This window comes from Mauremys reevesii, linkage group 26 (assembly GCF_016161935.1).
Source record: "Mauremys reevesii isolate NIE-2019 linkage group 26, ASM1616193v1, whole genome shotgun sequence".
Lineage (NCBI taxonomy): Eukaryota > Metazoa > Chordata > Testudines > Geoemydidae > Mauremys > Mauremys reevesii.
In genome coordinates, this window is record NC_052648.1 from 24,773 (window position 1) to 50,784 (window position 26,012).

The 26,012-nt window shown below is 51.0% G+C and overlaps 4 long non-coding RNA genes across 12 annotated transcripts; all 4 read right to left on the bottom strand.

The window, feature by feature from the left end:
- Nucleotides 1–3,646: 3,646 nt before the first annotated feature.
- On the bottom strand, nt 3,647–8,000 carry LOC120391741. Of its 8 annotated transcripts, XR_005591462.1 has the most exons (7): nt 7,870–8,000; nt 7,522–7,561; nt 6,946–7,070; nt 5,677–6,650; nt 4,232–5,512; nt 4,075–4,108; nt 3,686–3,705 (listed from the first exon to the last, which is right to left on the bottom strand). It is a non-coding gene; the product is annotated as an uncharacterized LOC120391741 (long non-coding RNA). The 8 variants fall into 8 exon arrangements; XR_005591458.1 differs by having other exon boundaries at nt 3,647–3,705; nt 4,075–5,512; nt 7,522–7,558; nt 7,877–8,000; XR_005591456.1 differs by having other exon boundaries at nt 3,647–3,705; nt 4,075–5,512; nt 7,877–8,000.
- Nucleotides 8,001–10,224: 2,224 nt separating this feature from the next.
- LOC120391744 lies at nt 10,225–12,605 on the bottom strand. Its single transcript, XR_005591466.1, has 3 exons — nt 12,168–12,605; nt 10,994–11,119; nt 10,225–10,374 (listed from the first exon to the last, which is right to left on the bottom strand). It is a non-coding gene; the product is annotated as an uncharacterized LOC120391744 (long non-coding RNA).
- Nucleotides 12,606–13,794: 1,189 nt separating this feature from the next.
- Nucleotides 13,795–16,315, bottom strand: LOC120391743. The gene is made up of 3 exons (XR_005591465.1): nt 15,950–16,315; nt 15,513–15,624; nt 13,795–14,185 (listed from the first exon to the last, which is right to left on the bottom strand). It is a non-coding gene; the product is annotated as an uncharacterized LOC120391743 (long non-coding RNA).
- Nucleotides 16,316–18,265: 1,950 nt separating this feature from the next.
- On the bottom strand, nt 18,266–22,089 carry LOC120391742. Of its 2 annotated transcripts, none has more exons than XR_005591464.1 (6): nt 21,676–22,089; nt 21,011–21,040; nt 20,521–20,652; nt 19,402–20,238; nt 18,904–19,089; nt 18,266–18,365 (listed from the first exon to the last, which is right to left on the bottom strand). It is a non-coding gene; the product is annotated as an uncharacterized LOC120391742 (long non-coding RNA). The 2 variants fall into 2 exon arrangements; XR_005591463.1 differs by having other exon boundaries at nt 21,011–21,164.
- Nucleotides 22,090–26,012: the final 3,923 nt, after the last annotated feature.

Genomic DNA, 26,012 nt, shown 5'->3' on the forward strand with positions numbered 1-26,012 from the left:
TGCATTATCCTGCGTGGCCACACGGTGCCACTGTAGCTCCATGCAGGAACTGCTCTGTGCATTACCCTACATGGCCACACGTCTCACTAGTTATTTCCATCATGGAGCCACAGAGACACTAGGTCAGGGGTCAGCAACCTCCAGCAGCCACGTGCCAAAGACGTCACGGGAGCCAATTTTCAATGGCACGCGGCTGCCTGCCGGGTCTCCAGGGTGCCATTAAAAATCCTGCCAGCGCGGCAAGCCGCAGGGTCCGCACTCCCAGGCTAGAGCACCGGGCCTAGCGCAGCAAGCCCCCAGCCCCTCCCCCGGATCCCTGCCTCCCACACAGAGCTCTGGGTCCAGGGCTGCGTGCTCCTGTGGGGCAGCGTTTGGCTCTGCAGGGAGGGAAAGACGCTCCCCACTCATCCAGAGCCCTGCCCCCGTGCATGCAGCACGCTGAGGGGCAGGGTTGTGCACTCCCATGGGGCAGCATAGGCTGGCTCTGCTTGGCGGCTCATGGTAAGGGGATCTGGGGCTGGGGGGCTTTGGTAAGGGGTGGGGGCAGTCAGGGGACAGGGAGCAGGGTTGGTTGGATAGGGGGTGGGATCCTGGGGAGGTGGCTAGGGGTGGGGGTCTCTGGAGGCAGCAGACAGGGAACAGGGGGATGGATGGGGCATGGGAATTCTGGGGTCTGTCAGGGAGTGGGGGTGGATAGGGGTCAGGGGACAGTTAGGGTGGGGTCTCTGGAGGAGGTGGTCGGGGACAAGGAGCTGGGGGTTGGATGAGTCAGGAGGGGTTGTCAGGAGGCGGGGTGTGGAGGGGTTGCAGCAGGCAGGGAGCAGGGGAGGGTGTACTGGTCAGGAGTGCTGGGGGTCGGGTCGGGGTGGGGATTGGTTGGATGGGGCATGGGAGTCTGGGGGTCTGTCTCAGGGTGTGGATAAGGGTTGGGGCAGTCAGGGGACAGGTAGGGGGTAGGCTCCTAGGGGGGCAGTCAGGGGACAAGAACAGGGAGGCTTAGATAGGGGATAGGGTTCTGGGGAGCAGTTAGGGGCAGGGGTCCCAGGAGGGGGTAGTCAGGGGACAAGGAGCAGAGGGGGTTGGAGGTTCTGAGGGGGGCAGTCACCCAGGCCCTCTGCCCTGAGCCCTGCCACCCCCCCCCCACACACACACCCCTGCCCTGAGCCCTGTACCTCCCTCAGACACACCCAGCCCTCTGTTGACTCCTTCCCCCCCCCGACCCCAGCCCTGACTGTGGCACCCCCACACATACCCAGCCCCCCCGCACTGACACCTGCACTCCCCTCACATGGCCCCAGTCCTCTGCCCTGAATCTTGCACATCCCCACCCCGAGCACCAAACGGGAGCTCCTGCACCCCCACCCACATTCCCACCTGCACCCCTCACACCAAATGGGAGCTGCCCAGGTAAGTGCCCCCACACCCAGACCTCCTGCCCCAACCCTGAGCCCCCTCCCTCATTCTAGCTCCTGGGCCAGACCCTTCAGCCCCAGCCCTGTGCTCCGTCCACTCCCACCCTCAGCTCAGTGCAGAGAGAGCAAGAGAATGGGCCAGAACCAGGGAGAAGGTAGCTACCCTGTCTGTGGGCAGGGCCCCGCACAGCCTACTGGCGGCCTAGTGGAACAGAACCCCACACCAGCAGCGGGTTGAGCAGGCCAGCGGTGTAAGATCAACATTTTAATTTAATTTTAAATTAAGCTACTTAAACATTTTGAAAACCTTGTTTATTTTACAATACAACACTAGTTATATAATGTATAGACATAGAAACTAAAGAGACCTTCTGAAAAACATTAAGGTTTCGCGTGCCAGTAATAAATTTTAGAGTGAATAAATGAAGACTCAGCACACCACTTGTGAAAGGTTGCCATCCCCGATATAGACAATAACGCTATCTCACTCCAGTGTCTTCCTATTTTGCTTTTTTGATCTTTGAATCACAGCTATAGCAATAGACAAGACCTGGGCTAACATTTACCCTTCTATCTCTAACAATGCAGGCTGCATTTTAAACCTCTAATTCCTTTACAAATCTTCCTAACCAGTCTTTAAAGTTTGGCCATGGGTCAAGGTCAGTTTGTGAGTTAATTAACTCTTGCTGGCCTCATCACCTTACAATGAGATATTACATTACACGCAGATCACCACAAGGTCTCTGTGGCTTTGAGCTCCTTAGGACCTAGCCTTTAGAATGCTCTTTGCCACTGACCAATCCCTGTGAGAAGGGTGCAGGTCTCCCCTTTCTAGCTCCTCTTGGGCTGCTGGCACTTGCTGGGCAATGAGACTACGCTCTCCTGAGGGAACGGAGGTCTCTCCTTTACAGCGCTTTTCTCTCTGCCCCATTCGAACGCCCCTGGCTTAAGGACCACCCTGTAAGGAAGGTTTGGGTCTCCTTTGCCAAGCAAATTAAACCACAGGTCACTTTGACATGCCCGGCAAAATGACTGCCCTGTAACGAGGCTGTAACGTCTTATCCCTCGCACGCTTAAACTAGGGGAGCCTTTTTGTGCCTGTGGCTGAGCAACACCCCACCCCTTGAGAAGGCTTGAGCTTCTGTTTCTCTTAGTGACAGGAAATTCCCCCACAATTATTTCTACTGGACTTTGAGATTTGAAGTGAAATCTTACTTGCGACCTATCCAGGTCAGATGCAACATAGTGTGGCAAAGGGGCAGCTGTAAGGGGATGGTGGAAGCCATGGGAAAATTCGCCCCTTTTCTCAAAAAAGCCAAGAAATGGCCCAACCATGCAAATGTCACACCATCTAGAAATGAACAGGTGAGGTGGGGGGCTCCTTTCAGACCCTCACTTCCACCTCATCCTTCCGCAAGTCCTTTTGCCCTGCCCAATTTACACCGCTCAACCAACCACAACTTTGACCCTTTGTTTTCTTGTGCACAAGAAAGACACCGTCGCACTGATGAGTGTTCAACTGTAGAGATTCGGACAGCTCCCTCAGCTGTGTCCAAATTCCAGGCCTTGTCTCTCTTTGGAGATAGACAGAGGAGATTCCTAGGGCTACGTCCGAAGGGAATGATGTGGCGGTCCTTTCTGAAATGTGTTGATGTTCAGGTGTTGTAATCACATGCGGTGGTATTCGGAGCCAGCACGTGGGTGCACCTAACCCTACTAACAGGACTGCGTCACAAGGAAGAGGGGTCTTTTCTGGTAAAAAAAAAGACTACCTTCTCCCTGGTTTCTGGTTAGGGAGCACAAAGTTATTTTCTTGGTGAGGTAGGAAGGTAAGTCCGGAAGGGTGTCGCTGAGAGATGGAGGATTGATCGGAAGGAGACACTCAGCAGGATCCCTCCCTTACCTGTTCATTTCCAGATCTTTTCACATTGGGGACTTCCCGCCCCACCCACACCGAGTAAAAAAGAAGGAGGAGTATTTTACTAAAGAAAGGGTGACCGTCCTGTAATCAGGGTTCAGGCCCCTTTTCTCCTCTCTGCATTGGCCCTCTTAATGGCACCCAACATAGTCACTCTGCAGAGCAGATTCTGGGCCCTCCCCAGCCACAGAGCCCCGTACCCAAGGAGGAAGCACACGGCCTGTGAAGAAAACTACAGCAAGTACAGATGAGGAACAGCCAGTTATGCAGAAACCCGAGGACTATTCATGTCTCCTTAGAAGGATGTCCAGGCTTCTCAGATCCACTTCTGCATATTCTCCTCCGGCGAGGGCTCCTGGACAATTCCTCTGCAAACTAATAAAGCCAAGCAAGGACCATCATTACACAGAGCTCTATGAATGTCCTCATCCCTGCCTCCCTCTCCCATTCCATCTACAGCCGCCGGACTCAATGAACAGAGACTGAGTCAACATCCACAGACACTGCCTCACTCTGGCGCCCACTATCCTGCATGATTTTCATCCCCTCCTACTTGTTCATAGCTCCCGAGACCAAGCCTGTGGGGATGCACACCTAGCACTCATGCCCCTGTTCTATGAAGGGAGACGGCACAAGGAGAGGCAAGGACAGAGACAGAGACAGAGAGAGAGAGAGAGAGAGAGTGTTGGCCAACACACTAGAGAAGAGAGAGAGAGAAACACAGGAGAAAGGCATGTAACTCACCATCTGGAGTCATCCTCCTGGATCCAACCTTCTCCTGCGGAGGACACACTGCTTGTGAACAGAGCAATGACAAGCCCCTGAAAATGGGGACCTTGTCTCCCCAGCTAGTCAGGAAACTCTTCTGACAAACCAGCCCCAGCTAACAGGGTGTCTGTACCTGGAGTCAGATTGGCTGATAACAGAACCCTCAGCAAAACAGACACTTATCTCACTGACAGTGGCATCTGCTTGGCTCCCAAATGAACGGCTCTTGCCTGGCATGAACAATGCTCACAGGCTCGCTGCTCTCACTCACTTTCCATTGCATGAGGGCAGTAGACTCTGACATGTGACTTATTTTTCCTTGGTACTAAACCCAGCAGAGGAGAGAAAAACAAACAAATTAGCATCTCCATCTGCAATGTCACGTAGTCTCTTCATCTCCCATATCCCACGGCTCCGCCATCAAACCATCTTCTATTACTACTATACATCTGCAACTAGAAGGGATCCATTGTAACTGCACCCAAAATAGTCACTTTGCTCAGGAGACTCCTGTCCCTTCCCCAGCCTTAATACCACTGTGCCCGGTACCCAAGGAGGAAGCACAAGGCCTGTGAAGTAAACTACAGCGAGTACAGATAAGGAATTGAAAGCACTGACCGCTTACTCACAGCCAGGTGTTCAGAAGGCAGAAAGCTGAGGACTGTTCCTGTCTGGTTAGAACCATGTCCAAGCTGCTCAGATCCACCTCTGCCAGTTTCTCCTCCGGCTCAAGCTCCTGGACAATTCCTCTGGAAATGCAGCTGCAAAAGCCAAGCATGCGCCATCTCTACACACAGTTCTAATGGTGCTTGAAATGTTGCCCTCAATCCTGCCTCCCTCTTCCACCCATCTACATCAGCCCCACTTGAACAGAGACCTATTCAACACTGACAGTCACTGCTCCACTCTCGCACCCACTACCCCGCATGGTTTTAGTCCCCTCCTACTACTCCAGGGCTTTCAAGACCTAACCTGTGGAGATGCACACCTCAGAGGCCTGCCTGTGTCCTAAGAAGGGAGATGGCACAAGGAAAGGACAGGACAGATTAAGAGAGAGTGTTGGCCAACACACTAAAGAGACAGAGCGAGAAAATGAGAAACACGGGAGGAAGGCAGGCAAGCAACTTGTCACCTGGAGTCATCCTCCTGGATCCAACCTTCCGCTGCAGAGGACACACCTGTACTGGCCAGAGGACTGAGCAGCCCCTGAAAATAGGGACCTTGTCTCCCTTGTAACCACAGCAGAGCCTTCACCTAACAAGACACTTATCTCACTGACAGTGGTCCTTGCTCCACTCCCAGCTGGATGGCTCTTCCCTGGCATCAACAATGCTTAGAATCTCCCAGCTCTCGCTCCCTTTCCATGGCATGTGCGGAGTGGACTCTGACTCTGCACTTGGTACTAAACCCAGCACTAGGGGGAAAAACAAATCAGTTAGCATCTCAGTCTGCAATGTGCATAGGTTCTTCTTCTCCCATCTACCACACCTCAGGGCTCCGCCCTCAGCCCTCCTCCCATTACAGCTTTAGCACTACAACTAAAAAGCAGCCCACTGCACCTACATCCAAGATACTCACTTTGCACAGAAGACTTGTGCCTTTGCTTCGTCTGAATCCCACAGAGCACCATGTCCAATGAAGAAATTCAGAGCCTCTGAACAAAACCGGAGCCAGTATAGATGAGGGATTCCAAGCACTGACCGCTTACTCACAGCCAGTTGTGCGGGAGGCAGAAATCTGAGGACCTTTCATGTCTGCTTAGAAGGATGTCCAGGCTCCTCAGGTCCGCGTCTGCCACTTTCTCCTTCAGCTGCTGCTCCTGGACAATTCCTCTGCAAGCGCAGGAAATGAGCGAAGCAAGAGCCATCACTACACAAAATTCAATTGGTGCAGGTAATCTTGCCCTCATCCCTGCCTATCTACATCAGGCCCACTTGAAGAGAGAGTCAACATCTACAGTCACCCCTCCACTCTAGCGCCCACTACGATGCATGATTTTCGTCCCCTCCTACTTATTCATAGCTCCCGAGACCTAGCCTGAGGGGATGCACACATAGCACTCCTGCCTGTACCCTATGAAGGGAGACAGCCGAGAGAGAGAGAGAGAGAGAGAGAGAGAGAGAGAGAGTGTGTGTTGGCCAACACAGTAGAGTAGAGTAGAGTAGAGAAGACAGAGAGAGAAACAGAGGAGGAAGGCAAGCAACTCACCACCTGGAGTCATCCCTCATGGATCTAACCTTCTCCTGCCGAGGACACACCGATCCTGGCCAGAGAAATCAGCCCCTGAAAATGGGGACCGTGTCTCCCTCAAAACCACAGCTAGTCAGGAACCTTTTCTTACAAACCCACTCCACCTAACGGGGTGTCTCTACCTGTAGCCAGGTGGGCCGTGAGCAGAACCCTCAGCAAAACAGATACTTATCTCAGTGATAGTAGCAGCTGTTCTGCTCCCAGATGGACGGCTCCTGCCTGGCACCAACAACGCTCGCAGTCTCGTCACTCTCACTCATAAGGGCAGTAGACTTTGACATGTGATGTCTTTTTCCTTGGTACTAAAACCAGGGGATAAAACAAGTAAGCTACCGTCTCAGTCAGAAATGTCTCTTAGGCTCTTCTTTTCCCCTCTCACGCACGGCGGGGTTCCGCCCTCTACCCATTACACCTTTAGGACTAAAAGTACAAAGCACCTCTTACAACAACACCCAACAGAGTCACTCTGCACAGCAGACTCTGGCCCCTCACCCTTAATCCCACAGAGCCCTGTACCCAACAAGAAACCACACGGTCAATAAAGAATACTACAGTGAGTACAGATGACTGAGTTCAAAGCACTGAGCCCTTACTCACAGCCAGTTATGCAGAAGGCAGAAACCTGAGGACTATTCTTGTTTCCTTAGAAGGATGTCCAGGCTGCTCAGGTCCACTTCTGACATTCTCATCCGGCTGGGGCTCCTGGACGATTCCTCTGCAAACTAATAAAGCCAAGCAAGAACTGTCACTACACAGAGCTCTATGAATGCACTCATCCCTGCCTCCCTCTCCCATCAGCTCGACTAGATGAACAGAGACTGAGTCAACACTGACTGTCACCGCTCCACTCTAGCGCCCACTACCCTGCATGATTTTCATCCCCTCCTACTTCTTCATAGCTCCTGAGACCTAGCCTGTGGGGATGAACACCTAGCACTCCTGCCCGTGTCCTATGAAAGGTGACAGCACAAGGAGAGGCAAGGACAGAGACAGATTGTTGGCCAACACACTAGAGAAGAGAGAGAGAGAAAGGCAAGAAACTGATATGGGCCATGAGCAGAACCCTCAGCAAAACAGACACTTATCTCACTGACAGTGGCGTCTGCTCGACCCCCACATTGACGGCTGTTGCCTGGCATGAACAATGCTCACAGGCTCGCTGCTCTCACTCACTTTCCATCGCATGAGGACAGTAGACTCTGATGTGTGACTGCTGGGTTTAGTACCAAGGAAGTAAAAGGAAGAAAAAAAATATAATTACCATCTCCGTCTGCAATGTCACGTAGTCTCTTCATTTCACATCTCCCGTATCCCACAGCTCCGCCCTCAACCCATCTCCCATTACTACTTTACAGCTGCAACTAGAAGGGACCCATTTTAACTGCACCCAAAATAGTCACTTTGCTCAGGAGACTTGTCCCTTCCCAGCCTTAATCCCAAAGAGCCTCGTACCCAACGAGGAAGCACCTGACCTATGAAGGAAGCAAGAGTGAGTACAGATAAGGAATTGAAAACACTGACTTCTTACTCATAGCCAGTTATCCAGAATGCAGAAAGCTGAGGACTGTTCATGTCTCCTTAGAAGGATGTCCAGGCAGTTCAGGTCCACTTCTGACAGCTTCTTCTCCAGCTGAGACTCCTGCACAATTCCACTGCAAACTAATAAAGACAAGCAAGAACTATCACTACACCAGTGGTTCTCAACCTTTTGTACTGATGATCCTTTTTACATAGAAAGCTTCTGAGTGTGACCCTCCTCTTATAAATTAAAAACACTTTTTGTATATTCAACACCATTATAAATGCTGGAAGCAAAGTGATGTTTAGTATGGAGGATGACATTTCACAACCCCCCAAATAACAACCTTGCGGCCCCCTGACGGGACCTAAACCCCAGTTTGAGAACTTCTGCACTACATAGAGCCCAATTAAGCCCCTCTTCCCTGCGTCGCTTTCGATCTGTCTTAGCCCCACAACACCAACAGTCATCGCTCCAGTCTCGCACCGACTGCCCCGCATGATTTTCGTCCCCTCCTACTTCTTTATGGCTCCCAAGACACAACCTGTGGGGGTGCACACCTAGCTCGCCTGCCGATATCCTAAGAAGGGAGACAGCACAAGGAAAAGCAAGGACAGATTGAGAAAGAGTGTTGGCCAACACACTAGAGGAGAGAGAGAGAAAGAAACACGAGGGAAAGGCAAGCAATTCACCACTTGGACTCATTCTCCTAGATGCAACCTTCTGCTGCGTAGGACACACTGCTCCTGGCCAGAAAACTGAGCAGCCCCTAAAAATGGGAATCTTCTCTCTCTCTCAAAACCACAGCTAGGCAGGAACCTTTTCTTACAAACACAGCCTCAGCAAACGGGGCATCCCTTTCAGGAGCAAGGTGGGCCGTGAGCAGAGCAATCACCAAAACAGACACTTATCTCATTGACAGTGATGACTCTTCCATTCCCAGTTGGACGGCTTTTTCAAGGCATCAATAATTCTCGCAGTCCCATCACTCTCGCTCACTTTCCATCATTATGGGGGCAGTAGACTCTGACTTGTCACTTCTTTTCCCTTGGTACTAAATCCAGCGGAAAAACAAGTCAGTCACCATCTCAATTGGCAATGTTGGGTAGCCGCTTCTTTTTGCCTCTCCCACATGGTGGGGTTCTGCCCTGAACCCTCCTCCCATCACGCCTTTATGACTACAAGTAGAAAGCACCCCTTGTGACAACACCTGAAATAGTCACTCTGCACAGATGACTCTGGTCAGACACACCAAACCTGTGGGGAAAACACACAGAAATTGTGCTTCTTTTTGCCTTGTAACTTATTGCCTCTTGTAGCTTTTTGCTTCCAGCAAGCACGGACAAGGAGGAGCAAAGGGGACGGCTAGTTGAGGTGCACAGCGGGCCCACCACAGTCCCAGACTGCACGCCAGGGGAGATCTAGTCATTGAGTGTTGGGGTTCTTAGGGATTGGCTTGTTTTGGCCTTGTTTTCAAATGGGTTTATCTTGATTTTTGGCTTATTGTCAAAGTCGGGGTGCTTATTTCCCCAGTGAAAGTTAGCAATTGTGACTCTGGTCCTTTCCCCAGTCTTAATCCCAAAATGCCCCACACCCAACAAGGAAGCAAACAAAGTGTGAAGAAAATCACAGAAAGTACAGATGAGGAATTCCAAGCACTGACCACTTACCCACAGCCAGTTATGCACGAGGCAGAAAGCTGAGGACTGTTCATGTCTCCTTAGAAGAATGTCCAGGCTCCTCAGGCCCGTCTGCCAATTTCTCCTCTGGCTGCTGCTCTGGACAATTCCTCTACAAGTGCAGCAAATAAGCCAAGCAAGAGCCCTCACTACAAAAAATTCAATTGGTGCGTGAAATCTTGCCCTCATCCCTGCCTCCCACATCAGCCCCACTAGAGCAGAGACTCAGTCAACACCCACAGTCACCGCTTCACTCTAGCGCCCACTGCCCTGCATCATTTCGGTCCCCTACTTGTTCATAGCTCACAAGACCTAGCCTGTGGGGATGCATACCTAACACACCTGCCCGTGTCCTATGAAGGAAGACAGCACAAGAAGAGGCAAGGACAGAGAGTGAGAGACAGACAGAGAGTGTGTGTTAGCCAACACATTAGAGGAGAGAGAGAAAAACGTGGGAGGAGTCAAGAAACTCACCAGCTGGAGTCATCCCCCTGAATCTAATATGCTGCGGAGGACACACTGGTCCTGGCCAGAGACATGAGCAGCCCCTGAAAATGGGGACATCGTCTCCCTTGTAACCACAACTAGTCAGGAACCTTTTCTTACAAACCCAGCCCCAGCTAACGGGCGTCCCTACGAGAGCAAGATGGGCCTTAAGCAGAGCGATCACCAAAGAAGACACTTATCTCATTGAGAGTGGTGGCGGTTCCGCTCCCAGATGGACGCCTTCTGCGTCGCATCAACAACGCTTGCAGACTCATCGCTCTTGCTCTCTTTCCATTGCACGAGGGCAGTAGACTCTGGCCTGTGACTTCTTTTCTCTTGCTACTAAACCCAGCACAAGGGGAAAAACAAATCAGTTACCCTTTCAGTCAGCAACTTTGGGTAGGCTCTTATTTTCCCCTCCCGCACACAGTGGGGCTCCGCCCTCAACCCTATTCCCATTACACCGGTAGGACTGCAAGTAGAAAGCACCCCTTGCAACGACACCCGAAATAGTCACTTTGCACAGCAGACTCTGGTCACACACACACCAAATCTCAAGGGGGAAAACAAAACATACAAATCGGGCTTGGTTTTGGCCTGTAACTTATTGCTCGTTGTAGCTTGCTACTTCTGGCAAGCAGGGGCAAAGGGGGGAGAGAGAGTCAGGGGTGCACAGCGGACCCACCACATTCCCAGACTGCACGCCAGGAGAGATCTAGTCATTGAGTGCTGGGGTTCTTAGGAATTGGCTTGTTTTGGCCTTATTTGAAATAGGATTAGCTTGATTTTTGGAATATTGTGAATTCAGGGTTCTTATCTACCCAGTGAAAGTTGGCAAGTATGACTCTGGTCTCTTCTCCAGCCTTAATCCCACAGTGCCCCATACCAAACAAGGAAGGAAATGGCCTATGAAGAAAATTACAGTGAGTACAAAAATTCCAAGCACTCACTGCTTACTCACAGCCAGTTAGGCAGAAGGCAGAAACCTGAGGACTGTTGAGGTCTCCTTAGAAGGATGTCCAGGCTGCTCACATCCACTTCTGCATATTCTCGTTCGGTGAGGGCTCCTGGATGATTCCTCTGCAAACTAATAAAGTCAAGTAAGTACCATCACTACACACAGCACTACTGGTGCATTTAATCTTGCCCTCATCCCTGCTTCCCTCTCCCATCCCATCTACATCCGCTTGACTCGATGAACAGAGACTGAGTCAACATCCACAGACACCGCTCCACTCTAGCGCCCAATACCCTGCATGATTTTGATCTCCTCCTATTTGTTCATAGCTCCCGAGATCTAGCCTGTGGGGATGCACACCTAGCACTCCTATCCATGTCCTATGAAGGGAGACAGCACAAGAAGAAGCAAGGACAGAGAGAGAGAGAGAGACAGACAGACAGAGTGTGTGTTGGCCAACACATTAGAGGGGAGAGAGAGAGAGAAAAACACACATGGGAGGGAGTCTAGAAACTCAAGAGCTGGAGTCTTCCCCCTGGATTGAACCTTCTGCTGCAGAGGACACACCCCTCCTGGCCAGAGAAATGACCAGTCCCTGAAAATGGGGACCTTGTCTCCTTCATAACCACTAGTTAGGAACCTTTTCTTACAAACCCAGACCTTGCTAATGGGGTGTCCCTACCAGGAGCTGAGCTGTGAGCAGAGCAATCACCAAACCAGACACTTCTCAGTGACAATGGCCTCTGCTCGGCTCCCAGATGGACGGCTCTTGCCTGGCATGAACAATGCTCACAGGCTCGCTGCTCTCACTCACTGTCCATCGCATGAGGGCAGTAGACTCCGACGTGTGACTTCTTTTTCCTTGGTACTAAACCCAGCAGAGGGGAGAAAAGCAAAAAAGAAAACAGCATCTCTGTCTGCAATGTCATGTAGTCTCTTCATTTTACAGCTCCTCTATCCCACGGTTCTGCCCTCAACCCATCTCCCATCACTACTTTACACCTGCAACTAGAAGGGACCCATTGTAAGCCAAAATAGTCACTTTGCTCAGGAGACTCTTGGCCCTTCCCCCACATTAATGCCAAAGAGCCTCATGCCCAACGAGGAAGCACACGGCATGTGAAGAAAAGTACAGCAAGAACAGATGAGGAATCCAAAGCACCGACAGCTAACTCACAGCCAGTTATGTGGGAAGCAGAAAGCCGAGGACTGTTCGTGTCTGCTCAGAAGGATGTTCAGTTTCCTCATGTCCACATCTGCCAACCTCTCCTCCGGCTACGGCTCCTGGGAAATTCCTCTGGAAATGGATCTGCAAAAGCCAAGCATGAGCCATCACTACACACATCTCTACTGATGCTTGAAATCTTGCCCTCATCCCTGCCTCCCTCTTCCAGCCCATCTACATCTGCCAAACTTGATGAACAGAGACCAAGTTAACACTGACAGTCACCCCTCCACTCCCGCGCCCGCTACCTTGCACAATTTTCATCCCCTCCTACTTCATCATGGCCCCCCGAGACCTACCCTGTGGGGATGCACACCGAGCACACGTGCTCGTGTCGTACGAAGGGAGACAGCACAAGGAAAAGCAAGGACAGAAAGAGAAAGGATGTGTGTTGGCCAACGTACTGGAGAAGAGAGAGACAGAAAAAAAAAAACACAGGAGGAAGGCAAGCAACTCGCCACCTGGAATCAACCTCCTGGATCCAACTTTTTCTGCAGAGGACACAGCGCTTGTGAACAAAGAAATGAGCAGCCCCTGAAAATGGGGACCTTGTCTCCTTCAGAACCACACCTAGTCAGGAATTTTTTGTTACAAACCCAGTCCCAGCTAATGGGACATTTGTATCTGGATTCAGGTGGGCAGTGAGCAGAGCAATCACCAAAACAGATACTTATCTCATTGACAGTGGCGGCTGCTCCGCTCCCAGCTGGACGGCTCTTGCCTGGCATCCAAAATGCTTGCAATCTCGTCGCTCTCACTCGCTTTCCATAACGTGAGGTGAGCCGACGCTGACCCTCCACTTCTTTTCTCTTGGTCCTGAACCCAGCACAAGGGGGTGGAGGAGAAACAAACGAGTTAGCATCTCAGTTGGCAACATCACATAAGTTCTTCTCCCATTTACACTCCCAGATCTCCACCCATAACCCTTCTTCCGTTACACCTTCAGGACCACAACTAGAAAGCAGCCTGTTGCACCTACACTCAAAACAGCCACTCTGCACAGGAGACTTGTGCCTTTCCCTCCTCTTAACCCCACAGAGCCATGTACCCGACCAGGAACAAAACTGGAGCGAGAACAGATGAGGAATTCGAAGCACCGACCGCATACTCACAGCCAGTTACGTGGAAGGCAGAAAGCTGAGGACTGTTAATCTGTGCTTAGAAGGATGTCCAGGCTGCCCAGGTCCGCGTCTACTAGTTTCTCCTCCTGCTGCTGCTCCCCGATGATTTCTCTGCAAGTGCAGCAAATAAGCCAAGCAAGAGCCATCGCTACACAAAATACAATTGATGCGTGAAATCTTGCCCTCATCCCTGCCTCCCTCTCCCAACCCATCCACATCAGCCCCACTAGAGCAGAGACTCAGTCAACACCCACAGTCACCGCTCCACTCTAGCGCCCACTGTCCTGCATCTTTTCGGTCCCCTACTTGTTCATAGCTCACAAGACCTAGCCTGTGGGGATGCACACCTAATACACCTGCCCGTGTCCTACGAAGGGAGACAGCACAAGGAGAGGCAAGGACAGAGAAAAAGAGAGAGAGACAGTGTGTGTTGGCCAACACAGAGGAGAGAGAGAGAAAAATGTGGGATGGAGTCAAGAAACTCAACAGCTGGAGTCATCCTCCTCGATCCAACCTTCTGCTGCATAGGACACACTGTTTGTGGATAGAGAAAAGACCAGCCCCTGAAAATGGGGACCTTGTCTCCCTCATAACCACAGCAGGTCAGGAATCTTTTCCTACAAACCGAGCCCCAGCTAATGACAAGTCTCAGCCTGGAGGCAGATGGGCCGTTACCGGAGTCCTCCCCAAACCAGACACTTATCTCACTGATGGTGATGGCTGCTCCACTCCCAGATCGACGGCATCGCCATAGGCTGGCATCGACAACACTTGTGGTCTCCCGGCTCTTGGTGCTTTCCATCTCACAACGGGGGTGGGCTCTTACCGTTCACTTCTTTCTCCGTGGTACTAAGCACAAGAGAAGAGGGAAAAACAGAAGTTATCATCGGAATCTGCAGTGTTGTGTACGTGGTTGTTCTCCCATCTCCCATTACACCTTTATAGCTCCATGGAGTCATGAAGAATCCCCTAGCTACCACCTGAGCTGGAACAAGAGCTGTACCAGGGAAAGAATTGTGCCCAAGCCTGGATGGGGTCCAGTCTGAGGAAAAAACTTACTGAAGCATCTCTGAGGGTGAGATTATCTGTGTTCAGTTTGATTAGACATAGATTTGTGCTTTTTAATTCGCTTGGTGACTCACTTTGTTCTGTCTGTTACTATTTGGAACCACTTAAATCCTACTTTCCGTATTGATAAAATCACTTTTTACTTATTAATTAACCCAGAGTTAACCTGGAGGGGGGGCAAACAGCTGTGCATCTCTCTCTATCAGTGTTACAGAGGATGAACAATTTATGAGTTTACTCCGTATAAGCTTTATGCAGGGTAAAACGGATTTATTTGCGTTTGTACACCATTGGGCGTTGGGCATCTGAGTGCTAAAGACAAGCACACTTCTGTGAGCTGTTTTCAGGTCAACCTGCAGCTTTGGGGCAAGTAATTCAGACCCTGGGTCTATGTTGGAGCAGATGGGAGTATCTGGCTCAGCAAGAGGGTGCTAGAGTCCTGAGCTAGCAGGGAAAGCAGGGGCAGAGGTAGACTTGGCACATCAGTTGGCAGCTCCCGGGGGGGGGGGGGTGTGTCTGTGATCCAACCCATCACAGGGGCCGTCACTGCCCAAAGTTCTATTGGTGTGTGAGACGCCGCCCTCCCTCTCCCACCCACCGTACATCAGCCCCACTTGATGAACAGAGTCAGAGTCAACTCCCACAGTCACCCCCACCACTACCAATGGAGGATCTAGTACCCATCATGCTTCTCTTCCCCCTCCCAATGCCCCAGTGGGATGCAGGCTCTCCAGCCCTAGACTGTGAGCATCCACCATTGCCCATGTTCTATGCAAGGAGACAAGGAGAGAGACAGAAAGAGAGAGCGCGCACATGTTGGCCAACATATGAGAGCAGAGATACACGTACAGGAAGGAGGCAAACTCAGCACCTGTAGTCACCTTCCTGGCTCTCCACAAAGAGAGTTATCGCACTTTGGGAAGACTCCATAGCACCTGACAATTCCTTGAGAGGGCACAAAGGATTCCCCCAAGCTTATCGTGCCCCCGTGAGATGCTGAGGCTTTTCCTCAGGGGCCCTCCCCATACTCACAAATTCTCTCCACTGACAAGAGTATTTGCAGCCCTCCCTCAATACTGAACTTCAGCAAGTTTCCATTTGCTCTTACTCTGCAGATCATTGTCCGGCTTCCATCCCTAGGGATGGGCTCCGGGTGGCTGCTCCTTCTTTGGTCTCTGCCACAGGTTGGCCGATCTCTCATCTGACCAATCTCAGTACGACTGAAAAGAGAGAGAGAGAGAGAGAACGAACACTTGTAAGCTAGGTCACCATTTGTGCATGGAAGAACAACGGAGACACACGTCACTGGCTGCTGCTCCCTCCTTTATTCTTCTTCAGCTTACCTAGGGCCTAAAATACTCACCACTCCTAAGGAGCTACAGCCCTCTAGGAAAGGGACAATCCCAGACCACTGCCAGCCACAGGCAGAGCTGGACCTTCCCCAGGACCCATCCCATGGATAGGAGAAGCATCTCTCTGCTCTCCACGAGGCACCTCACTATGCAGATACTGGATAGAGAAATATCATTTCACAAAAACACGCACCTGCTCCTCCAACATTACAAGAGCGCTCCTCGGCTCCACTGCAAAGCGAAACAGCTAGATTGTGCAGGTCCGCTTCCTGCAGATGCTCCGCTGCCCTCTGCAAGAACAGCAAACCACCTATGGAAGAGCCATCACTGCCAAAAACACTACAGGTGCACAAGACCTTCCAGTACCTGCCTCCACTCTCACACACACTTCCCCGCATTATTTTCGTCCTCTCCTACTTCGCCATGCTTCCCGAGACCTGGCCTCTGGGGATACACAGCTAACTCACCTGCCTGTGTGCAATGAAGTGAAACAGCAGAAAAAGAGGCAAGGACAGACTGACAGAGTGTGTTGGCCAACACTAGAGAAGAGAGAGAGAGAGAGAGAAACACGGGAGGAAGGCAAGCAACTCGCCACCTGGAACCTACCTTTTCTGCAGAGGACACATCGCTTGTCAGCAGAGAAATGAGCAGACCCTGAAAATGGGGACCCAGTCTCCCTCATAACCACAGCTAGTCATGAACATTTTGTTACAAACCAAGGCCCAACTAACAAGACGTCCCTACCTGGAGCCAGATGGGCCATGAGCAGAGCTCTCACCAGAACAGACACTTATCTCACTGACAGAAGTAGCTGCTCCGCTCCCAGATGCATGCCTAATGCTTAATTTTGACAATGCTCGTGGTCTCGTCACTCTCGCTCACTTTCCATCGCATGAGGACAGTAGACTCTGACCGTGACTTCTTTTTCCTTGGTACTAATCTCAGCAGAGGGAGGGAAACAAAAAAAATTAGCATCTCCAACTGCAATGTCACGTAGTCTCTTCATTTCACGTCTCCCGTATCCCAGCACTCAACCTATCTCCCTTTACTACTTTACAATTGCAACTGGAAGGCACCCATTGTAAAGGCACCCATAAAAACATAAGAATGGCCAAACTGGCTTAGACCAAAAGATCCATCCAGCCCAGTATCCTGGCCATTGGCAGGTACCCCAGAGGGAATTAACCCAACGGGTAATTATCAAGTGATCTCTCTCCTGCCATCCATCTCCACCCTCTGAAAAACAGAGGCTAGGGACATCATTCCTTACCCATCCTGGCTAATAGCCATTAATGGACCTAACCTCTATGAATTTATCCAGTTCTCTTTTAAACCCTGTTATAGTCCTGGCCTTCACGAGTTCCACAGGTTGACTGTGCGCTGCGTGAAGAAGAACTTCCTTTTATTTATTTTAAACCTGCTGCCCATTAATTTCATTTGGTGGCCCCTAGTTCTTATATTATAGGAAGTAAACTTATTTTTCCTTATTCACTTTTTCCACACCTCTCGTGATTTTATATACCTCTATCATATGCCCCCTTAATCTCCTCTTTTCCAAGCTGCAAAGTCCTAGCCTCTTTAATCTCTCCTCATATGGGATCCATTCTGAACCCCTAATCATTTTAGTTGCCCTTCTCTGAACCTTTTCTAATGCCAGTATATCTTTTTTGAGATGAGGAGACCACATCTGTACCCAGTATTCAAGATGTGGGAGTACCATGGATTTATATAAGGACAGCAAGATATTCTCTGCCTTATTCTCTATTCCTCTTTTAATGATTCCAAACATCCTGTTTGCTTTTTTGACTGCCGCTGCACACTGCGTGGACATCTTCGGAAAACTATCCATGATGACCCTAAGATCTCTTTCCTGATTAGTTGTAGCTAAATTAGCCCCCATCATATTTTATGTATAGTTGGGGTTGTTTTTTCCAATGTGCATTACTTCACATTTATCCACACGAAATTTCATTTGCCATTTTGTTGCCCAATCACTTAGTTAAATCCAATGAACACTGAATAACTTAAAAAAATCCCATAAACTATCTTGAGCAATTTAGTATCATCTGCTATCTTTGCCACCTCACCTTTCTCCAGATTATTTACGAATAAATTGAATAGGATTTGTCCTAGCATTGACCCTTGGGAAACACAACTAGTTACCCCTCTCCATTCTGAAAATTTACCATTAATTCCTACCCTTTGTTCCCTGTCTTTTAAGCAGTTCTCAATCCATGAAAGGATCTTCACTCTTTTCCAGTGATAACTTTATTTTCATAAGAGCCTTTGGTGAAGGACCTTATCAAAGGCTTTCTGGAAATCTAAGGACACTTGGTCCCAAAATAGTCACTTTGTTCAGGAGATTCTTGTCCCTTCCCCAGCCTTAATCCCAGAGTCTCATAACAAACGAGGAAGCACACGGCCTGTGAAGAAAACTACAGCGAGCAGAGGTGAGGAATTGAAAGTGCTCATCTCTTACTCACAGGAAGTTATGCAAAAGGCAGAAAGATGAGGAATATTCATGTCTCCTTAAAAGGATGTCCAGGCTGCTGAGGTCCACTTCTGCATATTCTCGTCCGGCGAGGGCTCCTGGATGATTCCTCTGCAAACTAATAAAGTCAATTAAGTACCATCATCACTACACAGAGCTCTATTAGTGCATTTAATCTTGCCCTCATGCCCGCCTCCCTCTCCCATCCCATCTACATCAGCCCCACTTGATGAACAGTAACCAAGTCAACATCGACAGTCTACACTCCACTCTAGTGCCCACTACTCTGCATGATTTTCATCCCCTCTTTCTTGTTCATAGCTCCCGAGACCTCGCCTGTGGGGATACACACGTAACACACCTGCCCGCGTGCTATGAGGGGAGACAGCACAAGGAGATGCAAGGACATAGACAGAGAGAGAAAAAGTGTTGGCCAACACACTAGAGAAGAGAGAGACAGAGAGAGAAAGAGCAAGGCAAGAAACTCACCAGCTGGATTCATCCCCCTGGATCCAACCTTCTGCTGCCAAGGACACACTGCATGTCAACAGACCAATAACCAGCCCCTGAAAATGGGGACCTTGTCTCCCTCATAACAGCAGCTAGTCAGGAATCTTTTCTTACAAACCCAGCCCCAGCTAATGGGGCATCCCTACCTGGAGCCAGGTGGGCCATGAGCAGATCCCTCACCAAACCAGACATTTATCTCACTGACAGCCATGACTGCTCCGCTCCCAGATGTACAGCTAATGCCCGATTTCGACAATGATCGCGGTCTCGTCTGTCTCGCTTTCCTTCGCATGAGGACAGTAGACTGATACGTGACTTCTTTTCCCTTGGTACTAAACCCCGCACAAGGAGAAAAACAAGCAAGTTACCATCTCAGTAGGCAAATGTCACATTGGCTCTTCTTTTCCCCTCTCCCACATGGGGGAGCTCCGCCCTCAACACTCTTCCCATTACACCTTTAGCATTACAACCAAAAAGCAGCCCTTGCAACAGCACCCGACATAGTCACTCTGCGTAGCAGACTCTGGCCCCTCCCCAGCCTTAATACCACAGAGCCCCGCACCCAACAAGGAGACACACGGCCTGTGAAGAATACTACACCGAGTATAGATGAGGTATTCCACTGGCACCGACCGCTTACTCACAGCCAGTTATGCAGGAGGCAGAAAGCTGAGGACTGTTCATGTCTGCTTAGAAGGATGTTCAGGTCCACTTTTGAGAGTCTCTCCTCCAGACAGCGCTCCTGGACAATTCCTCTGCCAGTGCAGTTGCAAAAACCAAGGATGAGTCAGCATTACACAAAGCTCTGAAGGTATGTGAAATCTTGCCCTAATCTCTGCCTCCCTCTCTCATTTGGTCTACATCAGCCCCAGGCGATGATTAAAGACCAAGTCAACACCCACAGGCACTGCTCCACTGTGGCACCCACTAATATCCATGATTTTCATACCCTCCTAATTTTTCATGGGTCCCAAAGACGTGGACTGTGCGGATACACACCTAGCACCCTTTTCCCGCGTCCTACGTAGGGAGACGGCACCAGGAAAGGCAAGGAAGGGAGAATGAAAGAGCGAGAGTGTTGGCCAACACAATAGAGAAGACAGAGAAACATGGGAGGAAGGCAAGTAACTCGACACCTGGAGTCATCCTCTAGATGCTACCTTCTGCTGCGTAGGTCACACTGCTCCTGACCAGAGGAATCATCAGCCCCTGAAATTGGGAACCTTGTCTCTCTTACAACCACAGCTAGTCAGGAACCTTTTCTTACAAACCCAGCCCTAGCTAACGGGGCATCCCTACCAGCATCAACGTGGGCCATGAGCAGAGCCCTCCCCAAAACAGACACTTATCTCACTGACAGCGATGGCTCTTCTGCTGCCAGATGGACGGCTTTTGCGTGGCATCAACATGCTCACGGGTCTCATCGCTCTCGCTCGCTTTCCATCACATGAGGGCAGTAGACTGGCAAATGACTTCTTTTTCTTTGGTATCAAATCCAGCAGAGGAGGGGGAAAAAAAATAGCATCTCCATCTGCAATGTCGCATAGTCTCTTCATTTCCCATCTCCCGTATCCCAGAGCTTCACCCTCAACCCATCTCCCATTACTGCTTTACAACTGCAAGTCGAAGATACCCATTGTAACGGCACCCAAAATAGTCACTTTCTCAGGAGACTCTGGCCACTCCCTAGCCTTAATCCCACAGAGCCTTGTACCCAACGAGGAAGCACACGGCCTGTGACTAAAAGTACAGCGCTTACTCACAGCCATTTATGCAGGAGGGAGAAAGCTGAGGACTGTTCATGTCTGCTTAGAAGAATGTTCAGGCTGATCAGGTTCACTTCTGAGAGTCTCTCCTCCGGGTAGGGTTCCTGGACAATTCCTGTACCAGCGCAGCTGCAAAAGCCATGCATGATCCAGCATTACACAGTTGTGAAGGTGTGTGAAATCTTGCCCTCATCTCTCGCTCCCTCTGCCATTCCATTTACATCAGCCCCACCTGATGAACACAGATCGACTCAAAACCGACAGTCTCCAATCCACTCTCATCCCTTCTACCCCACATAATTTTTGTCCCCTCCTACTTCATTACTCCCGAGACCCAAGCCTGTGGGGAGCACACCTAGCACACCTGCCCATGTGCCAGGAAGCAAGACAACGCAAAATGAGGCAAGGACAGATTTAGAGAGAGTGTATTGGCCAACACAGAGAGAAAAGAGAGATTACCACGGGAGGAAGGCAAGCAACTCCTCACCTGGAATCATCCTCCTGGATCCAAGCTTTTCTGCAGAGGACACACCGCTTGTGAACAGAGAAATGAGCTGATGCTGAAAATGGGGACCTTGTCTCCCACATATCCACAGCTCATTTTGTTACACACCGAGCCGTAGCTAACTGGGCATCCGTACCTGAAGCCAAGTGAGAAGTGAGCAGAGCCCTCACCTAACAAGACACTTATCTCACTGACAGTGACGGCTACTCGGCTCCAAGCTGGACGGCTCTTGCCTGGCATCAGTAATGTTCGCCGTCTCCCCGCTCTTACTTGCTTTCCATCGCATGAGGGGAGCAGACTCTGACCCTCCACTTCTTTTCCCTTGGTACTAAACCCACAGAGCATCGTGTTCAACGAGGAAATTCACAGCCTCTGAACAAAACTGAAGCGAGTACAGATGAGGGATTCCAAACACCGACTGCTTAATTAGAGTCACATGCTTAACAGCCTCACCTGAGTCTTAACAGGTTAATTGGAGTCAGGTGTTCTCATTAGCCTGGAGCAGCCCCTGCTCTGGTCACTCAGGGAACAGAAAACTACTTATCCAGTGGCAGGTTTATCTCCCTTCTACTACTCTGCTGTTCCCAACTGGCCTGGGTCTATCACAGCAGATACTGGATAGAGAGAGATTTCACAAAAACACACACCTGCTCCTCGAATATCACGAGAGCACTCCTTAGCTCCACTGCCAAGTGAAAAACATCTAGATTGTGCAGGTCTGGTTCCTCCAGATGTTTCTCCTCTGTCTGGGGCGGCTCCATTGGCCTTGAGCGGGCCTCTGCAAGAACAGCAAACCACCTATGTAAGAGCCATCACTGTCCAACATGCTACCGTGCTAGATATTTTACAATACCTGCCTCCACTCTCGCACCCACGACCCCACATAATTTTCATCCCCTCCTACTTCTTCCTGGCTCCCGAGACCTAGCCTGTGGGGATCCACACCTACCCGTGTCCTATAAAGGGAGAAAGCACAGGGAGAGGCAAGGACACAGACAGAGGGAAAGAGAGTGTGTGTTGGCCAACACAGTACAGAAAAGAGAGAGGGAGGGAGAGAAACGCAGGAGGAGGAGAAGGAACTCGCCAGCTCGAGGCATCCCCCTGGATCCAACCTTCTCTTGCAGAGGACACACTGCTTGTGGATAGAAAAATGAGCAGCCCCTGAAAATGGGGACCTTGTCTCCCTCGTATCCACAGCTAGTCAGGAACCTTTTCTTACAAACCCAGCCCCAGCTAACAGGGTGTCTCTACCTGGAGTCAGATTGGCCGTGAGCAGAACCCTCAGCAAAACAGACACTTATCTCACTGACAGTAGCATCTCCTCGGCTCCCAGATGTACGGCTCTTGCCTGGCCTGAACAATGCTCACAGGCTCGCTGCTCTCACTCACTGTCCATCGCATGAGGGCAGTAGACTCTGACGTGTGACTTCTTATTCCTTGGTACTAAACCCAGCAGAGGGGAGAAAAAGCAAAAAAAAATAGCATCTCGGTCTGCAATGTCGCATAGTCTCTTCATTTCACATCTCCTGTATCCCACAGCTCCGCCCTCAAACCATCTCCCGTTACTACTTTACACCTGCAACTAGACAGGACCCATTGTAACTGCACCCAAAATGGTCACTTTGCTCAGGAGACTCCTGTCCCTTCCCCAGCCTTAATACCACTGTGCCCGGTACCCAACGAGGAAGCACATGGCCTTTGAAGAAAACTACAGCAAGTACAGATAAGGAATTGAAAGCACTGACCACTTACTCACAGGCAGTTCTTCAGAAGGCAGAAAGCTGAGGACTGTTCATGTCTCCTTAGAAGGATGTCCAAGCTGCTCAGATCCACTTCTGCCAGTTTCTCCTTGGGCTGGGGCTCCTGGACAATTCCTCTGCAAGCGCAGCTGCAAAAGCCAAGCATGAGCCATAACTACACACAGCTCTATTGGTGCTTGAAATCTTGGCCTCATCCCTGCCTCCCTCTTCCATCCCATCTACATCAGCCCCACTCGACGAACAGAGACCGAGTTAACACCAACAGTCACCACTCCACTTTAACGCCTACTGCCCAACATGGTTTTCGTCCCCTCCTACTCCTCCACGGCTTCCAAGACCTAACCTGTGGGGATGCACACCTAGCACACCTCCCCATGTCCTAAGAAGGGAGACAGCATAAGGAAAGGCCAGCATAGAGAGGGTGGGTGTTGGCCAACGTACTAGAGAACAGAGAAACACAGGAGGAAGGTAAGCAACTCTCCACCTGCAGCCATTCTCCTGGATCTAACCTTCTGCTGCAGAGGACACACTCCTCCTGGCCAGAGAACTGAGCAGCCCCTGAAAAAGGGGACCTTGTCTCCCTCATAACTACTAGTCGGGAACCTTTTCTTACAAACCCAGGCCCAGCTAACAGAGCACAGGGAACTTAGGGGGGCAGGGAGCTGATGGGGGGCTGCCCGTCCACCTTGGTTCCAAGCCCCCACCAGCTAGCTGAAACGGGCTGCTCTTCCTGCAAGGACTGGATAAACCAGGCAGCTGCCAAGCAACATAATAAGGGAGTGTAATCTATCGTGCCGGGGCTCGACCCTCCTGAGGGCAGGAGGGGAGCCACGCTGACTCACTCCACGTCTTCTGTGGAACCGGCTGAACAACAGTAAACAGGGCTAGGAAGCTCAGGCCCTCGGTTGCAGGGGCTCAGCAGCAACCAGCACAAGGAGCTCAGGCCCTCGGGTGCAAGGGCTCAGCAGCAAACAAACGGTAGTTATATAGGCCCAGGTCCCTAGACCGGAGCATTGGGTGAGGGGGAAAACTGCCATCCGTGAGTGGGGTGGCAGGGGGGACACAGGCCCACCCACTCCACTGTGTCCTAGCCCGGGGCCCTAGCAGCAGCTGTCACCACTGCTGGTCAGTGGGGTCCTGACCTCAACACACTGACATCGGGACCTCTGCGTCTGCAGCTTGACAAGGGTCGGCTACCCCCGGGCTACTTCCACTTTCCCCCTCAGGGCTTACCTCGTCCAGGGCACCGGGTCCAGGCCAGTCAATCAGCATAGGCTCCTCAAGGCCAGGGCTTGGTGGCAGGTCCGGCAGCTCCTCGGGGAAGTCCGGCCAGGCGTGCTCGGGCGGCTCCTCCAGGTAACAGCAGGGACGGGGAGGCTCCGATGGCTCCTCTTCGTAGTGGGCGCAGGGGAGTTGCGGCAGTTCCTCCTGGTACCGGCCCAGGGAAGCTCCGGTGGTTCTTCTTCGTAGCGGGCGCGAGGAAGCTCCGGCCAATCAGGACAGCTGCCTCGGGCCCTGGAGAGTTCCCAGTCAGGAGCTCCCGACGGCACGTCTGCTCCCTGCGGTGGCTGGGCTCTGACTGAGCTCTGGCAGACAGCTTTTCTACTTCCTGTCCCGCCCCTTGACTTCTGGGGGGCGGGGACAGGTGGTGGTGGCTCCGCCCACTTACGTGTCTGCAAGGGCACTCCCTCTGCTGGGCAGGAGGGGAGCCACACCGACTCACTACAGGGAGCATTGTGCAACGTTAAACGAGCATGTTCCCTAATTGATCAGCAAAGTAACAACGTTACAACGTTAACCGGGGCAACTTTAAGTGAGGAGTTCAGTGCTTTGAATATAGTATCGCTTACTCACAGCCAGTTATGTGCAAGGCAGAAAGCTGAGGACTGTTAATCTCTGCTTAGAACAATGTCCAAGCTGCTCAGGTCCACGTCTGCCACCTTCTCCTTCGGCTGCTGCTCCTCCATGATTCCTCTAGAAGCGCAGCTGCAAAAGCCAAGCATGAGACATCACTACATACAGCTCTATTGGTGCGTAAAATCTACTCAGTGAATACAGACCGAGTAAACACTGAGTCACCGCTCCACTCTCGCACCCCCTCGAATCATCCACTCCAGCATGATTTTCATCCTCTCCTACTTGTTCATAGCTCCCAAGACCTAGCCTGTGGGGATGCACACCTAGCACGCCTGCCCGTGTGCTATGAAGGGAGAAGGGATAAGGAGAGGCAAGGACAGAGACAGAGAGAGAGAGAGAGAAAGAGTGTTGGCCAACATACTAGAGAAGAGACAGACAGAGAGAGAAACATGGGAGGAAGGGAAGCAACTCGTCACCTGGAGTCATCCCCCTGGATCTCACCTTCTGATGCAGAGGACACACTGCTACTGGCCAGAGAACTGAGCAGCCCCTGAAAATGGGGACCTTGTCTCCCTCATAAACACAGCTAGTCAAAAACACTTTCTTACAAACACAGCCCCAGCAAATGGAGCGTCCCTACCAGGAGCAAGGTGGGCCGGGAGCAGAGCAATCACCAAAACAGACACTTATCTCATTGAGAGTGGTGACTGTTCCACTCCCAGTAGGACAGCTTTTCCTTGGCATCAGTAGTTCCTGAGGTCCCATCGCTCTTGCTCGCTTTCCATGACATGAAGGCAGTAGACAGTGACACGTGACTTCTTTTCCCTTGGTACTAAACCCAGCACCAGGGGAAAAACAAGTAAGTTACCTTCTCAGTGGGCAATGTTGGGGAGGCTCTACTTTTCGCCTCTCCCACACAGTGAGGCTCTGCTCTGAACCCTCATCCCATCAGACCTTTAGGACTACAAGTAGAAAGCAACCCTTGGAATGACACCTTAAACAGTCACTCCGCACAGCACACTCTGGTCACACACACCACACCTGTGATAAGCATGATTTGGCTTGTAACTTATTGCTTTCTGTAGCTTGTTGCTTCCAGCAAGCAGAGGCAAAGGGGGGCGAGAGTCAGGGGTGCACAGTGGGCCCACCACAGTCCCAGACTGCAGATGCCAGGAGAGATCCAGAGACTCTGTTCCCTTCAAGCCTTAATCACACAGAGCCCCATAGACAATGAGGAAGCAAACAGAGTGTGAAGAAAATTGCAGTGAGTACAGATGAGGAATTACAAGCTCTGACCTCTTATTCACAGGCAGTTACGTGGGAGGCAGAAAGCTGAAGACTGTTCATGTCTGCTTAGAAGGATTTCC